Below are 17,429 nucleotides of genomic sequence, written 5' to 3'. Positions count from 1 at the left end.
TGCAGCTATGAGGCTGTTTATTTTCAAACTAACACAGAGCTGAGGAGAGGAATAGGGGGCCGCAAGACTTGTTCTTCCTGAGATTCAGCCATTTTTCTTTAGTAAATACTCCTTGGAGTTTTTGTAGGTCTTTGGTTTATTTCCAGAGTTCTAAAGAAGTAGACTGCGGTCATTTTTGTCAGTATTCTCCTTGTTTTCTGGAGGAGCAAAGTTTCAGTGGATCTCCAGCTCACTAGTGTTTCTTTTGGACTTTAAAGTCAGTTAGTCTGGGGTCTTATATGGATGTGAACACGCTGATGTTAAAAGGCTTTCAGCTTAGCTTGTCCTGCGGTTCTGTTTTGGTACAGCTCTGTGAGTCACAGGACATTTTAAAAGTTGTGATCTGTTTCTTTACACAATGGCTAGTTGTTCTGGATAGAGAGGCAATGGGCTGAGCCTGGGTTTGAAGTGAGGTAAGAGGGAAAAGGGAAGACAAGTCATCCTGGGAGGAATGATGCTGAAGAAGAGGAAGAATGAGCGCAGTGGAAGTGTTAGTGATGTCCTGGAGTGTGGCAGCATCAGCCAGTGATACAGAGGTGAACGCCACCACCACCAGAATCCCTGCTTTTGTGGAATTTGTATTCTGATGCTGGTAATGCTATGAAGAAAATAATCTGGCAGGTGATGGAGACTGACAGTGGCACTATTTTTCACCGAGAGATCAGGAAATTCCTTTCTGATGAGAAGATATTAGAGCAGACTTGAATGAAGTGAGGAGTGAGCCCTGGGGCTTTCTCAGGGTAAAGTGTCCTGAGCACAAGTGATGGTGAGGGCAGATGCCTGGGGTGGGAACTGAAGAGTGAATAACCCTGGGTTTAGAGAAGTGACAAATTGGAGTGTGAAGAGACTTCCCTAGTGGTCCAATGGCTAAGACTCCAAGCTCTCAGTGCAAGGGGTCCAGGTTTGATCCCTGATCAGGGAACTAGATCCCACATACCACAACTAAGCATTCTCAGGCCGCAACTAAAGATCCCTTGTGATGAAACTAAGACCCAGTGTGGCCAAATGAATAAACAATAAAATATACTAAATTTTGTTTTAAAAATTGGGGTGTGAGGATTCAGGAGAAAAGATGCTGAGACTGTCAAGTCACAGAGACCAGAGGCAAGCACGGTGAGAAGAGCAGGGGCTTAGAATAAGGAATGTAGTTCCTTAGAGGGACTCATGGTGCTACCTTTAGGATGTGCCTAGGAAGACAATAGTGAGAGCCCGGTGACATCAGTCGTTGCAAGGTTCCCTAAGATTTCTTAGTCTGAGCTTGTTGTCGGGTGTCTGACCACCATGCTTAGCTGTCCTCACTGGCTCTGTAACCACCGTTGTGAAGTCCCTGCTCTGCCTTTCTGAGCAAGCATGGCAGGAGAGGACTGCCTAGTCTCACTCAGTCTGCCTAATCTTATGGAAGCCCCTCCGGGTTGGCCTAGGAGGACCCAGCATTCCACTGCCCTCAGGAACTGTGTGGTGAATAGGTATCAAAACAGCTACGTGAATATATTTTCATTCTGGGGGCTTCTCCAGTGAGACGATGCTTATGTTTTTCCACATTTTCCTAGCAAGCTTCACCAGTTTTAGAACTGTTAATAAAAGATAACGCATTGTCAGCTTCTTATTTGAATGAATTTGAGTTGCTGTGATCTGTTAGTAGAAAATTACTGTTTATCGCTTACTCCCTGCTGTATCCCCACTGTTGGGATAATAGTGATTCAGACAGAATTCGTTACATGAATTAATAAGTCTGTTAGAAGTGACATTTTAAAAAGTCTGGTATATTGTGAAATGTGATCCTTACCTCCTCTCCTGGGGTCTTTCTCTCTGAGGCTCCTTGCTTCAGCCTGTATAAATGCTTGGGTCTGTCTGTCCTTAAAACAAAATATCCTCTTTAATTCTTACTCCCTCTGACCACTCCATATCTAGGTCTCATTTCCTTGTATTATTCAATCCCGAAGCCACAGCAGTCTTACTTCCACATGTGTACTGCCAGGTCTCTTTACACTATGGGTTTAAATTATGCTAATTGATTTATGGCTAAAATCAGTTGATGACTTTGGAGCCATGTTTTACTTCATATATAGTACTCTTGTTCTTCAGATATTTACCTCACTTTCATGACATACTTCTAGTTTCCATCTCTCTCTCCGAACAGTTCTCTTGTTTTGTTCACTGCTTCATTGCTGGTCTTCCTCAGAGTTCTGTCCCACCATTCTTGTCCCTTACTCTGTTCTTACAAAAAGACGCTTGGTCGAAGGATACATCTAATCTGAGCTTTACACATAGACTCAGACAGCCTCAAACTTAACAGTTCACAAACTTGAACTTGGATTTATTATCTGCTTTAATTCCTCTCCTGGAAATGTTATTCTTCTTTTCGTCTTGCTTTTCTTTCTCTTTCTCCATCACCTTAAAGACCCTTTCCTCCTGGACCATCACATCTCGTCTGTCCCTAAGAGCTGCCAATTCTGCCTGCTGCTCATGTCTTTTTTTTTCAGTTGCTAATCAGCTGAGCTTATTTTTTATTTGCTAAATGTTTATTTTTATTTACTTATTTTTATTATATAAAATAAAAATTTTACATTGGAATATAGTTGATTAACAATGTTGTGTTAGTTTTAGGTGTACAATAAAGTGATTCAGTCATACACAAACATGCATCTATTCTTTTCCAAATTCTTTTTCCATTAAGGTTGTTGCATAATATAGAGCAAGTTCCTTGCGCTATACAGTAGGTCTTTGTTGAATATCCATTTTAAATATAGCAGTGTGTACATGTCAGTCCCAAACTCCTTAACTACTCCTCCCCTGAGCCCCTCTTCCTGTCCCTGTCTTGAACTCCCATCCTCTGTATTATTTTCTCTCTGCTGACCTTGATTCAGAACTCCTCTGACTCTAGTCAGTGTTATTTAATCTCCTCTCTTCTACTCTCTTCACGGCTCTCCAATAACACACAGGAGAGTTATGTCATAAAGATCAAGTTCATATCTATTATGATATTTAAATTTTTTTTTCTATTGATCCGTCAGAGACTGCTAAGAGGCAGCAATCCTTCTTCTGATTATACTTAATTTGTGATGCACACCATTGTTAGATAAGTGGTGAACTTGAGCAGGATCAGTGATCTCGCTAATTCCTTTAAATTATGGCATTATCCTTATGGTTTGGAGCCCTTCCCTGTGTAGCAATTTTGGTTTCCTCTCCAAAGCCATTGCCCCATTTCTTTGACAATAGCCCCATTTCCCCACAGCCGGCTCCTTCAGGGACGTCTAGCCACATGTCTAAGGCCAAGGCATGAAGCTATGATTACACTAGGTCAACCCTGGTAGTCCTTTTTTTTTTACTTTCACATGGGCACAGGCACACGTAAAAATTCTGAGACTTGCATGGAGATCTGCTGGGAACTTCTGGGCTTGTCTTCCTTGCCGATACGAAACACACAGAACTGGCCCAGCATGGCTTGCGTTCTCCTCCTGCAGCTGCTGGTCAGGACATGGATCCAGAGCTGCTGCAGCGACCCGGTAAGCAGGGAAGAGCTGGGGGGGAGGCCCACTGCCGCAGGCGGCAGCGTGGCAGAGTGTCAAGACATCGAGTCTTAGGGGACTTTTATTAGTAGCACGACTTCTGAAAATCTTCCAATGAGAAAGAAAGCATTTTCTTCCTATTTAGTAAATTATATTGAGGATTTCTTGAGGCCAAACTCATCCTAACTGATATCCCAAGACACTTTGCTATGGTGGCATATGCTTGAGAAGTCTTGTCTCAAGAACTGTTTTTTCTCAATTTGATTTTTTAAAAACATTAAAATCATATAAGGGGTAAAAGTAAATTTAGCAATCCTCCACTCTAACGTCTGTCAACTTCAGTTCTGAAACTGGCAAGGCATAAAACATAATGCCATCAATCCTAATCGTTCAATGTCTTTATTTTTACACATTCAAAACTGGAACTCAAAGAGATTAATGACTTGTTCACAGTCTCATCACAGTAGCAAGTGTGGGGTCAGAACCCAGGTGTCTTCCTCATTCTCCACTGTTGTGCTCACTTGGTTTCGTTCATATTTTACATATTGTCATTCTGTGCTTACTCCTCCTTTCACTCAGGAAGGGTACACTTGTTCTGTCACCTAGGTTCTGGGCCTTCTTATATCCTTGCTGATGGCCACTGTCAGTCTCTATGCCTCCTCAAATATTTAGTATACATGTATTTGACCCCACACAAAGACCTAGGAATTTTTGAAAAGTGATGGCTGATTCACTCTGAGCAAAGGCTTAGTAGATACCTTAGAGGCCAAGAAGATTGCTGGATTTGCTTTTATTTGGTGCCTATTAGTAACTGACTAGCAAATCCAATCAACTGTCCAAATAATTCAAGCCAAAGAAATGCACTTGCCTTCCATGTTTGGTTTTTTTTTTTATTTTGGAGGCCCAGGGTTTTGTTTTCATCTAGAGTACCACATCTTAGGGTAGTCCTGGATCCAGTGGTGTGCTAGAATCTGCCTGGAAGATCCCTCACTGAGATCTTTCTAAAATGATCAGAACAAAGTTGTCCAATGACATGAGCCAGGTGGGACTGCAACATGGCAAAGGAAGCAGGGCCCAACAGTGTGATTCCCTGAGCTCCAGACATAACTCTTGGGGCTGGGCTTTTCTGTTTCAGAATGACTGTCCTCTGGCTCATGTTTCAGAGAGGTCCCAACCAGCCCTTCTAAGCAGCTGCTGCATTCAGAAAGCAGAGGTCTTGCTTCTGATCTTTCCCTCTGATGTCCTGACCGAATGCGCCAACTAAAAACTCTCATAACATTCCATCATTACCTCATTTGCCTAGGGCTTGTTTTTTTTTTTGAGAAGCAGTAGAGTGAAAAAAAAAAATGTTATGGGGACAGTGTTGGGGTGAGTAATTGAATTGTACACATACTTAACATTGAGATCCTGGAGCAACCTAATTTAAGCTTTCATTTGTTCGAATGGATAAGATGTTCATTAAGTTTCAAGAGGTACTTTGAATTTCCCCTGGAGGGTCAATTTCCTTGTCTAGAGTCCTCTGTGTTGAATACCAGCTTGCCCACTGTTGTGACAGCTTGATGAACAAAATTACTGTGTGGAGGACTCAAGGGGAATTGGGGTACAAAAATAGTGGTTCTGTCCTCTGAGACATTCCCACCTGTAGATTATGTGTAGTCTAGAACAGTAATTTTCTTCCAGAAAAGAGTCATTTAATAGCTTGTAATTGAACATATTACCATACATTATTGGGTAAAAGCAGAGCTTAGGGATTTGATTTTGTTGTGAGGTAACCTTTGCCATTTATTATTAGTAGTGTCTCCCTTTCTTTCCTTGAGCTGCGATATTCAGGCAAGGACACAGGTGGGCAAGGAAGTGCTGCATTTTAATATTTCTTCCATTTCCCACAATAAGTGAAGTGATAGTATTAGTCATTCAGTCATGTCCAACTCTTTGTGACCCCATGGACATTTTGTTTGTAACCATACATGGCATATTGGATTGCCTTTGACAATTAAATATTAATTTTTTTTTGCTTGTTTCTCTATGCACAACACATTTAAGTTAGGCTAAAACTTGCTTGGAGAAATATAAACTATAATTTTATGGTGCTTTTGCTTTGTTTTTAGTTTAAATAGGCTTTACTTTTGCTGATTCTAATACCAAGGGATATGGTGGTAGGGAGCGTTCAACTTTTATCAAGTCTCAATCTTATTCTGCTCTGCTTAAAATTGTCTTTAAGGAAGAATGATAGGAACTGATGGTGAGTTGAAAGGAAAGAGTAAAAACTCTTGAGGTGCGATATTCAGGTCTGGAGTTTGAAAGGAGAGGGAGGGTTGAGATGCCTACTGAATATTGTTAAATACAAGAATCCCTATCCCTGAGATGAGGGATTGTCATGGTGCCAGGTGCCTCAAGGCATTCTAGCGCCTTAAACAAGCCAGAGCAGGCTCATTACGTGCCTCATCATTTATTCTCCAGGGAGGTAATTCAAGCCCTACCTTCTTAGTCAGCTGTGCATCCTGTTGGGTACAGTTTTCCCCACCGTGTACACTGTTTCTGTAGTTGTGAGTCATTCGTTCTTTTAGAGAACGAGAGGTCATCTGATTCATTTCTAAATATTTGTATATTATTTCCTTCCTTTCTTTCTACCCTTCTTTTCCCCTTCTTCCCTCCCTCCCACACCTTCCCTTCCTCTTTTCCTTCTTTCCTTCTTACTCATTTATTCATTCAATCATTCATAATGATTTTTTTCTATTTGCAAAACACTGGGCAGAAACCAAAGATGTCCCTAGTCTACTAAGAAAGATCACTTTTGTATTCATATGATTATAATGCCATGTAGAAAGTGATAACAGGCCATGAGAGTGATGTGAGGGCAGGCAGGAATTGAGAGGATGGAGAGGTCTCCTCTGGTGGAAAAAAATCAGGCAAGTCTTCATATCTTTGCTTAGAAGAGTAGAATTTTTATTGTGAGGTAAAAAATTGATTTAAATGAGAAATATAGAAGGGACTGAAATTTAGTATGCTGACAGTCTGAGATAATTCATTCTCCTCTTCCTGTCTGAATTCATAAGGGGATTTTGGACTTTTTATCCTCTTAATCAGACCAAACCATCTTGATTGCAATGACTGTAAATGAATGAAGATTTGTTTTACTACCCTCTTGTCTCCCATAGATATTTGCATGGCATCTGTGAAATCAATTCCAGAATTCTAGAAGAGAAGCATTTAAAATATTTAAAAAAAAATAAGCCTCACGTGTGTGTGTGTGTGTGTGTGTGTGTGTGTGTGTGTGTGTCACTCAGTCATGTCCAACTCTTTGAGACCCCATGGACTGAAGCCAGCCGGGCTCCTCTATCCATGGGATTCTCCAGGCAAGAATACTGGAAGGGCTTGCCATTCTTTTCTCCAGGGGATCTTCCCAACCCAGGGATTGAACATGGGTCTCCTGCATTGGATTTCTCCTAATTAGAACAAAGAATTTTGGAGCTACAGGGGTCTTCTGAGGTTATTGTCTAGGTTAACTAACTGCTCCCACTTCATAGATGAATAAACTGAGGCCCAAAGAAGCAAAGTAACTTGTGTCTCTTGTAAATGACCAAGTTAGAAGTGGAGCATAGATTAGAATAAAGGTTTCCTGTCTGCCCTTCCCAAGTTACACATTTCCTCTCTTTTTATAAGCATATAAAATCTGGATTAAGCAGGCATGAGTAATGTATGTGAAGTAGAACTGGGAGAAAGGTAGCAACAGGAAGATCATTTAGAATTTCTATTACTGCAGAAAGGGTAGACATTTTTTTGCGGAAATATCTTCCTTTCTCATCTTTTTTCCTTTGCTTACACTCATCCTTCCACATTGTTGCTGCAACTCAGGAAATGAAGGTTACTTTTAACATCTAAATCATACCCACGTAGACAAACTTGCTTATCAGTATCTTAGGGTGTTTCCTATACTCGTACTTCTCATCTTACTCAAGGTCCAAGTGTGGATTTTGTTTTACCTCTACTTATTCCATCTTCAGTGTTCTTCCTTTCTTTATATAGGTCTGAATTTCCAATCTATATAATTTTCTTTTTCTCTAAAGAACTTCTTTTAACATTTATTGCAAGGCAGGATTATTGGCAACAAATTCAAGTTTTTATTTGTTTGAACAAGTCTTTATTTCTCCTTCACTTTTGAAGGATAATTTCACAGGGTACAGAATTCTGGGTTTTTTGTTTTTCTTTAAACAATTATTTCACTCCACTCTCTTCTCTTATGCATGATTTCGGATAAACTAAATGTAATTCTTACCTTTGTTTCACTATGAATAAGGGAGGTGTTTCTTTCAGGAATTTTTCTTTATCTTTGATTTTCTGTAGTTTGAAAATGATATATCTCAGCATCGTATTTTGGGGGCATTTACTCTGTTTTATGTTCTCTGAGGTTCCCAGATCTTGGGTTTGGAGTTTCACATTAGTTTGGGAAAATTCTCAGTCATTATTGTTTAAAATATTTCTCTATTCCTTTCTTTCTTCTACTTTTGCAGTTGTCCCACAATCCTTGGCTGTTATGTTCTGTGTTTTTTTTTTTTTTTTTTTTTTTCAGTCCTTGAGGAGCCTACTGATATACCCGCTAGCACAGAGATTCCTTCCTCAGTCATGTCCAATCTACTAATAAACCTGTTAAAATTCGTCTTCATTTTTACAGTGTTATTGATCTCTAGAATTTCTTTTTGATTCATCCTTAGGATTTCTATGTCTCTGCTTATATTGCTCATCTCTTCTAACATGCTGTCTCCTTTATTCATTAGCATCCTTACAGAGCTATTTTAAATTCCTGGTCTGTTAGTTCCAATGTCACTGTTGTGTCCGGTTCTGATGCTTGCTTTGTCTCTTCAAATGGTGTTTTTTGCCTTTTGGTATCTCTTGTAATTTTTTTTTTTCTTTTTGATAGCTAGACAGGATGTAACAGGTAGAAGAAATTCTGTAACAGGCTTTTAGTAATGTGGTGGTCAGGAGTGGGAGTGGGGAAACGGTCTAAAGTCCTATCATTGTCTGTCTCTCAGTGAACTTCAAAAGTGTTTCTCATTTTTTTTCCTCCTCCCTTATGGAAAATAGGGTGGCTAGAGGAATGGAATCTGAGTATTTCCTTTCCGCAGGTCATTAGGCTCTGATAATACCTCAGCAAGTTAGGCTGTGGTTAAATAGTTTCCCTAGAGGTCAGGCCTTGTTAAGAAGGTGAGTGCTCTGGCATATTTCTTTTTCCTTTTTTTAGAAAAAAATTTTTTCTTTTACTTTTAATTGGAGGATAATTGCTTTACAATACTGTGTTAGTTTATGCCATAATGAGAGCTCTATGTCCTGTCCAACTATTGCGATTCCATTCCTGAACCATAGCCCACCAGGATCCTCTGTCCATGGGATTCTCCAGGCAAGAATACTGGAGTGGATTGCCCATTTCCTTCTCCATTCTGACATATTTCAAAATGATTCCTTTTCTCCTCCCCCTACCTGAAGCCTGAGGTCTTTTTCTTTGATATTTACATGAGAACCTGGTCAAGCTCCTGAAGGTAAATCACAAAATACTGTGTGCCTCTCCCCCTCCATCACCAAGTTCTCCTGAAGTTTTTAATTCTCAGAGTTGTCCTCACTGAGCTTCCAACAATTCATCTATTATAGTTCAGGTCTTCTTAACCTGGTATTGATTCCCAAGGGAATCTCTGCTCGTGAACCTCTGCTTTGATAAGCCATGACTCTATTTTCCTATCTGTCTTTCCAGTCTTGGGACCAATGGTTTGCCCTGTGTTCTCTCCATTCTTAGGTATTTGAGCTGTTGACTTTTCAGTTTGTTCAGCTTTCTATTTGTTGTTACGACAGAGTGGTGGTTTCCAAGCTTCTAAGATCTAGAACCAGAAACCTGAAGTCTTAAGTATGAGTTTTGAAAGTTTCTTTTTTATGGTTTAATTCACTAAGCTCACAGTAGCTAGTCAGAAGAGGCACAATCAATCCTTCCTGCCCACCCCCCCCAAATAAATGTGTTTATGTATGTGTTTTAATCAGAAGTTCCGAGGGCATACTTGCTTCATTCCACACTGAATTTACTGAGCATATATGCTTTGAAAATAATAACATTTTTCAGAAATGTATTTGCATTTACCAGCACACACTGAATTAAGGATTATGCTACAGGTTGATGATGCAGCTGTAAAAAAAAACCTAGGCAGAACAAAGAAGGGGGATGAAGCTTGGAACATATATTTTTGCATAAGAAATATTTTTTGTTTCTTTTGGTCTGAGAAATCTCTGATACTGCTTTGAGAGTGCTTAGAGTAATTTAGTCCATTCTTATGACACTTAAAGAAGGCTTGGCCTGAGGAAAGTATTCAGGATTTAGCTTAAGAAATTTAGTAAAATGTGATACATTCATTCTGGAATTCAACTACACCGACTGAGTAGGATAAATGCATGGCATTGTTAATGAGTCCTGTGGTAATTTCAGTAACTACAAAGCAGCAGTCTTCCTCAAGGATGCAGATATCTACATATACTGGTGAGAAAATATCTAACCAAACGCTGACCTTTGGAAAACAGAAGTGAGCTGCAGTGGTTCCTGGCACTTAGTAAGTTCTTTTCTTACCATTTGTTGACTAAATCTACTCTTTGCTGGACAGTTTGACCTTTTATTGCTTATAGTCAGCAATCTGGGCTTCGGTCCAAATTGTCCATTCTAATCAGTCATTTCTGATGACTCTCAGATTCTAACTCTTTTCTTTTGTCTGTGATCTGTGGTGACTGCTTGTGGCTACCTTGTTCCCTTTATTGAGGTTTTGTTTTTTTTGTTTTTTACCGCTTTAGTCACCAGCTTGGGCTTCCCTGGTGGGTCAGTGGTTAAGAACCTGCTTGCCAATTCAGGAGTTGTAAGAGCATGGGTTTGTTCCCTGTACTGGGAAGATCCCCTGGAGAAGGAACTATCAACCCACTCAAGTATTCTTGCCTGGGAAATCCCATGGACAGAGGAGCCTGGAAGTCTATTTTCCATGGGGTCACAAAAGAGTCAGACACGACTTAGCAACTAAACAGCAACAGTCACCAGGTTAGCTTGTATGCTATTTCTAGCCTAAGTTATTAACCCTCATCTTGATTTGCTCAACTTATCTCTCTTCTAGAGACATCTCTGCTGTGACCCTGACTTAGAACTCCAATACATCTTGCTGACCAAACCTTATCTCTTCCTTCATTCATGAGTTTCCTGGAGAGCCTGCTTCCTCTAGAAAGTTAATTTTTTTTTTCCCCATGTGCGTCTTCCTCTGTTTGCTCCTAAGCACATGATATCTGCCTATAAAATAAGTTGAAAGCTCTATTTAGCTTCTTATCTTCATAGCTGATTGTCACTAACAGCCTTTTCTGTATATTTTAATGTTTTTGCTTATGGCAAAATGGTAGGGATAAGATTTTGCATTTCAAAGGTTTCATTTATGTGGAAAGGTGGAGGAGAGTCCATTATTTGCAAAGAAGTTGTTCCAAATCATGATACACAGTAAAGACCTCTGTTTAGTTAGTACAGATTACCTGAAGGAATAAGGCCTGAGTCAAACGCCATTCTCAGAAGCGTACATGTGATTCTAAGGCCAAAACACATTCTCATAATAATTAGTGAGCCCATATGTAGCCAAGCATTGAACCAAATAAGCAAACATAATCCCTATTTTAATGTATTCTGGATTATAACATTTTCTCACTACACTTTATAAATAACTTAACCAGTACAGCAATATCTATAAGATGTTAATTTTTTTTCCATATCGCATTTTATTTTTTAACAATCTTAGAGTAACAGAATGTGGTCCACTGGAGAAGGGAATGGCAAACCACTAAAGTATTCTTGCCTTGAGAACCCTATGAACAGTATGAAAAGGCAAAATGATAGGATACTGAAAGAGGAACTCCCCAGGTCAGTAGGTGCCCAATATGCTACTGGAGATCAGTGGAGAAATAACTCCAGAAAGAATGAAGGGATGGAGCCAAAGCAAAAACAATACCTAGTTGTGGATGTGACTGGTGATAGAAGCAAGGCCCGATGCTGTAAAGAGCAATATTGCATAGGAACCTGCAATGTCAGGTCCATGAATCAAGGCAAATTGGAAGTGGTCAAACAAGAGATGGCAAGAGTGAATGTTGACATTCTAGGAATCAGTGAACTAAAATGGACTGGAATGGGTTAATTTAACTCATATGACCATTATATCTACTACTGTGGGCAGGAATCCCTTAGAAGAAATGGAGTAGCCATCATGGTCAACAAAAGAGTCTGAAATGCAGTACTTGGATGCAATCTCAAAAATGACAGAATGATCTCTGTTCGTTTCCAAGGCAAACTATTCAATATCATGGTAATCCAAGTCTATGCCCCAACCAGTAATGCTGAAGAAGCTGAAGTTGAATGGTTCTATGAAGACCTACAAGAACTTTTAGAACTAACACCAAAAAAAAGTGTCCTTTTCATTATAGGGAACTGGAATGCAAAAGTAGGGAGTCAAGAAACACCTGGAGTAACAGGCAAATGTGGCCTTGGAATACAGAATGAAGCAGAGCAAAGGCTAATAGAGTTTTGCCAACAGAACGAACTTGTCTTAGCAAACACCCTCTTCCAACAATACAAGAGAGGACTCTACACATGGACATCACCAGATGGTCAACACCGAAATTAGATTGATTATATTCTTTGCAGCCAAAGATGGAGAAGCTTACAGTCAGCAAAAACAAGACCAGGAGCTGACTGTGGCTCAGATCATGAACTCCTTATTGCCAAATTCAGACTTAAATTGAAGAAAGTAGGAAAAACCACGAGACCATTCAGGTATAACCTAAATCAAATCCCTTATGATTATACAGTGGAAGTAAGAAATAGATTTAAGGGACTAGATCTGATAGATAGAGTGCCTGATGAACTATGGATTGAGGTTCGTGACATTGTACAGGAGACAGGGATCAAGACCATCCCCATGGAAAAGAAATGCAAAAGAGACACTGATGTATAGAACAGTCTTATGGACTCTGTGGGAGAGGGAGAGGGTGGGAAGATTTGATAGAATGGCTTTGAAACATGTATACTATCATGTATGAAACAAGTCGCCAGTCCAGGTTCGATGCTTGATACTGGATGCTTGGGGCTGGTGCACTGGGACGACCCAGAGGGATGGTATGGGGAGGGAGGAGGGAGGAGGGTTCAGGATGGGGAACACATGTATACCTGTGGCGGATTCATTTCGATATTTGGCAAAACCAATACAATATTGTAAAGCTTAAAAGTAAAATAAAAAAAAAAAAAAAGAAATGCAAAAAAGCAAAATGGCTGTTTGGGGAGGCCTTACAAATAGCTGTGAAAAGAAGAGAAGGGAAAAGCAAAGGACAAAAGGAAAGATATAAGCATCTGAATGCAGAGTTCCAAAGAATAGCAAGAAGAGATAAAAAAGCCTTCCTCAGCGATCAATGCAAAGAAATAGAGGAAAACAACAGAATGGGAAAGACTAGAGATCTCTTCAAGAAAATTAGAGATACCAAGGGAACATTTCATGCAAAGATGGGCTCGATAAAGGACAGAAATGGTATGGACCTAAAAGAAGCAGATGATATTAAGAAGAGGTGGCAAGAATACACAGAAGAACTGTACAAAAAAGATCTTCACGACCAAGATAGTCACGATGGTATGATCACTCACCTAGAGCCAGACATCCTGGAATGGGCCTTAGAAAGCATCACTACAAACAAAGCTAGTGGAGGTAATGGAATTCCAGTTGAGCTATTTCAAATCCTGAAAGATGATGCTGTGAAAGTGCTGCACTCAATATGCCAGAAAATTTGGGAAACTCAGCAGTGGCCACAGGACTGGAAAAGGTCAGTTTTCATTCCAATCCCTAAGAAAGGCAACGCCAAAGAATGCTCAAACTACTGCACAGTTGCACTCATCTCACATGCTAGTAAAGTAATGCTCAAAATTCTCCAAGCCAGGCTTCAGCAATACGTCAACAGTGAACTTCCAGATGTTCAAGCTGGCTTTAGAAAAGGCAGAGGAACCAGAGATCAAATTGCCAACATCCGCTGGATCATGGAAAAAGCAAAAGAGTTCCAGAAAAACATCTATTTCTGCTTTATCGACTATGCCAAAGCCTTTGACTGTGTGGATCACAATAAACTGTGGAAAATTCTGAAAGAGATGGGAATACCAGACCACCTGACCTGCCTCTTGAGAAACCTGTATGCAGGTCAGGAAGCAACAGTTAGAACTGGACATGGAACAACAGACTGGTTCCAACTAGGAAAAGGAGTACATCAAGGCTGTATATTGTTACCCTGCTTATTTAACTTATATGCAGAGTACATCATGAGAAACGCTGGGCTGGAAGAAGCACAAAGGGGAATCAAGATTGCCAGGAGAAATATCAATAACCTCAGATATGTAGATGACACCACCCTTATGGAAGAAAGTGAAGAGGAATTAAAAAGCCTCTTGATGAAAGTGAAAGAGGAGAGTGAAAAAGTTGGCTTAAAGCTCAACATTCAAAAAATGAAGATCATGGCATCTGGTCCCATCACTTCATGGGAAGTAGATGGGGAAACAGTGGAAACAATGTCAGACTTTATTTTTTTGGGCTCTGAAATCACTGCAGATGGTGATTGCAGCCATGAAATTAAAAGACGCTTACTCCTTGGAAGAAAAGTTATGACCAAACTAGATAGCATACTGAAAAGCAGAGACATTTCTTTGCCAACAAAGGTCCATCTAGTCAAGGCTATGGTTTTTCCGGTCGTCATGTATGGATGTGAGAGTTGGACTGTGAAGAAAGCTGAGCACTGAGGAATTGATGCTTTTGAACCATGGTGTTGGACTGCAAGGAGATCCAACCAGTCCATTCTAAAGGAGATCAGCCCTGGGTGTTCTTTGGAAGGAATGATGCTAAAGCTGAAATTCCAGTACTTTGGCCACCTCATGAGAAGAGTTGTCTCATTGGAAAAGACTCTGATGCTGGGAGGGATTGGGGGCAGGAGGAAAAGAGGATGACAGAGCATGAGATGGCTGGATGGCATCACCAACTGGATGGAGATGAGTTTGAGTGAACTCCAGCAGATGGTGATGGACAGGGAGGCCTGGCGTTCTGCGATTCATGGGGTCGCAAAGAGTCAGACACGACTGAGCAACTGAACTGAGAGTAAGAAAACATTTTAAAAGGCAGAACCTGTCATTTAAAATATTGATGCATTTTAATAACATGAAGTTTAACTTGGTATGAACTTTCCCAGTGGGGTATTCGCTGAAGGCAAAATCTTACCAGAGGTAACAAAAATTAAAGTTCTCATTAGGTCATTTCCTTCTATATTTAGGTTATGGTACCAGTATTAAAATTGTTCACAGTAAAAATTATGCACTCATATACTCATATTCAAGGGAATGTTTAACACATGAGATTTTCTTTGTTTTTGAACCATCCTGAGTAGTACTCTTGCCTGGAAAATCCCATGAACAGAGCAGCCTGGTAGGCTGTAGTCCATGGGGTCACTAAGAGTCAGACATGACTGAGCGACTTCACTTTGACTTTTCACTTTCATGCATTGGAGAAGGAAATGGCAACCCACTCCGGTATTCTTGCCTAGAGAATCTCAGGGATGGGGGAGCCTGGTGGGCTGCCATCTATGGGGTCGCACAGGGTCAGACACAACTGAAGCGACTTTACAGCAGCAGCAGCAGAGCAGTAGGAATGACATATGCTTATCTCTGGAGGTGGGAAACAGGCAAGGATAAAAGGTAATCTCCCCATGCAGGTGTCTATGGATCATATATTTGCCTCCAGCTTTCCAGATGTCCAGAAACCACATATCCCCAGAGAATTCTAACTCTGATTTCATTTTTGATAAAAATCTACAAGATTTATTGTCTCAAATGTAGACTTTTTCCCCATTATTACTCTTTAGTTTCCTTCAGTCTTTTCTATTTTTCATTTTTCACTCAATATTTATCTTTCCTCCCTTCCCTCCTCTTCCTTCCTTCTTTTTTTTTTTTTTTTCCTTCCTTGGTTACAGAGATTGTGTCAATGACCTGAAATCTCAGGTCATTACTTAATCAACTTTATTGGTCCCTGAAAATCCTTCTGTATGTATTCTCCATTCTAATTTCTCTCTTCTCTATAGGCATCACATTCCAGTGTTTTCTAAATATCCTTTATTTTTACAAATTATGGCAAAATAAATACTATTATTTTGTGTGCGTGTGTGAGGGCTTATAACCCTCAATCTGTTTTACTTTTTTCATGCCATTTTGACCATTTATGACCTCTTCATTTTATCCGATTCTTTGTGGCCCCATGGACTGTAGCCCACCAAGCTCCTCCACCCATGGGATTCTCCAGGCAAGAATACTGGAGTGGGTTGCCATACCATCCTCCAGGAGATCTTCCCAGCCCATGGATTCAAACCCACGTCTCTTATGACTCCGGCATTGACCGGTGAGTTCTTTACCACAGCACCACCTGGGAAGCCCCATTTTGCTATCTATGTCCATCCAGTTCATTGCTTCTAATTGCTGTTGTAGAAAGCTTTCACATAGTTTACTAATCCATTTCCCTTTGACAGATGCCCAAATTTCCTCCAAGTACCCAATTTCACAAATAGTTAGCACAAATCAGAACAAATGCTTATTAGGAGTCACAATACATGTAGAAGGGCCTCAGTCTTAATACCAAATATCTTAAGTAACAAGTCCTTAGTCAAACCCTATTCTCAGAAAAAGAAAGAAGGGTTCCAAGGTCAAAATTTATTCTGTAAAGTCTCTATTCCCTGTGGTCTGTGGCCATTGATGTCTCTACTTAGTTTAGCAGTCAGTTAATGATTGAACAGAGATTTCTTAAATGCCTTGAACCAATAAATCTTTCAGTTTTTATCGAAGGTTTTGTTTGCATGTGTTGGACCAAACATTCAATACTAAGGCAGCTTGTAAGTCTACCTTAACCTTTATTTTCTGCTTGTGCAGGGCCTCAAAGTCAACCAATCGGAAGAAAACGCTCAGGGCTCTCTTAAATCTTTGCTGGTCATATGCAGAAACCTGAACATATGTGTGGCTTTCCTAGATCCCCAGAAATATGTCAGAACTTCTCAAGTCAGCTGTAGATATCTCATTACTCAGATCTTCTTTTACATTTTTTTTGGGGGGGTCGGGTTCTTGTTTGTTTCAGTTTGCATCACTGCTTTAAGATGCTGTGTTTTTAAACAATTGCTGTTTATTGTTTTTGACAAACAGCCTAAGGATGGAACTTATTTCAAACAGTCAGCTTCTAGTTAGGTCAAATAATGTTTTGTGGGGGTTGGGGGAGTGGGAGCCATGAGATAAACCAAATAGCAGCAACACACTGCTGATGGGCCTTGAGGGTGTGATGTCCCTTATCTGCCTGTGATGGCAGCCTGACTCATGGTTTTATAGCTACGCAGATGCAAAGCTACTGGTTTTCAAGGATGCATGGGATTTAGGAGAGAGGCAAGGGAGTAGACCAAGTTAACATGCCCCAAACACTGCCATTCTTACTGATGTTTTAGAGTTTTTTTTAAAATAAACTGTTCTTCAGATTGTTATGATCCTTTGGTTAATTTGTAGAGTTCCTAAAAAGTTGATTTTGACAAGTTTGCAGGTGATTTTAATGATTTTATGAAAGAATATATTTACGGAGGCCCTCATCCCACCATTCCAGAAACCTCAGCTCTTGCATTAAAAAAAAAAAAAACAACTTACATATAAATCACTTTTTAAGACTTCTGTGGCTTCATCAAGTCCATATTCCTTATGTACTCAATATTAGGAATTATGGATTCAAATTTCTACAGGAATTAGGTATGTGACACAAATCACAGAATGAACTTGTGATAAGGATATAG

At 40.0% G+C, this 17,429-nt stretch overlaps 1 long non-coding RNA gene across 1 annotated transcript in view; it reads left to right on the top strand.

The window, feature by feature from the left end:
* LOC129620802 (uncharacterized) overlaps positions 1–17,070 on the top strand; it is a 174,548-nt gene extending 157,478 nt beyond the window's left edge. The window contains exons 4-5 of the long non-coding RNA XR_008698723.1: positions 15,880–16,009; positions 16,534–17,070. This is a non-coding gene — a long non-coding RNA (uncharacterized LOC129620802). The remainder of the gene's footprint in view (positions 1–15,879; positions 16,010–16,533) is intronic.
* Positions 17,071–17,429: the final 359 nt, after the last annotated feature.

The sequence above is a fragment of the Bubalus kerabau genome, chromosome 10 (genome assembly GCF_029407905.1).
Source record: "Bubalus kerabau isolate K-KA32 ecotype Philippines breed swamp buffalo chromosome 10, PCC_UOA_SB_1v2, whole genome shotgun sequence".
NCBI lineage: Eukaryota > Metazoa > Chordata > Mammalia > Artiodactyla > Bovidae > Bubalus > Bubalus kerabau.
Note: the sequence above shows the minus strand (reverse complement) of the source record. Positions and strands in the feature narration are given on the sequence as shown.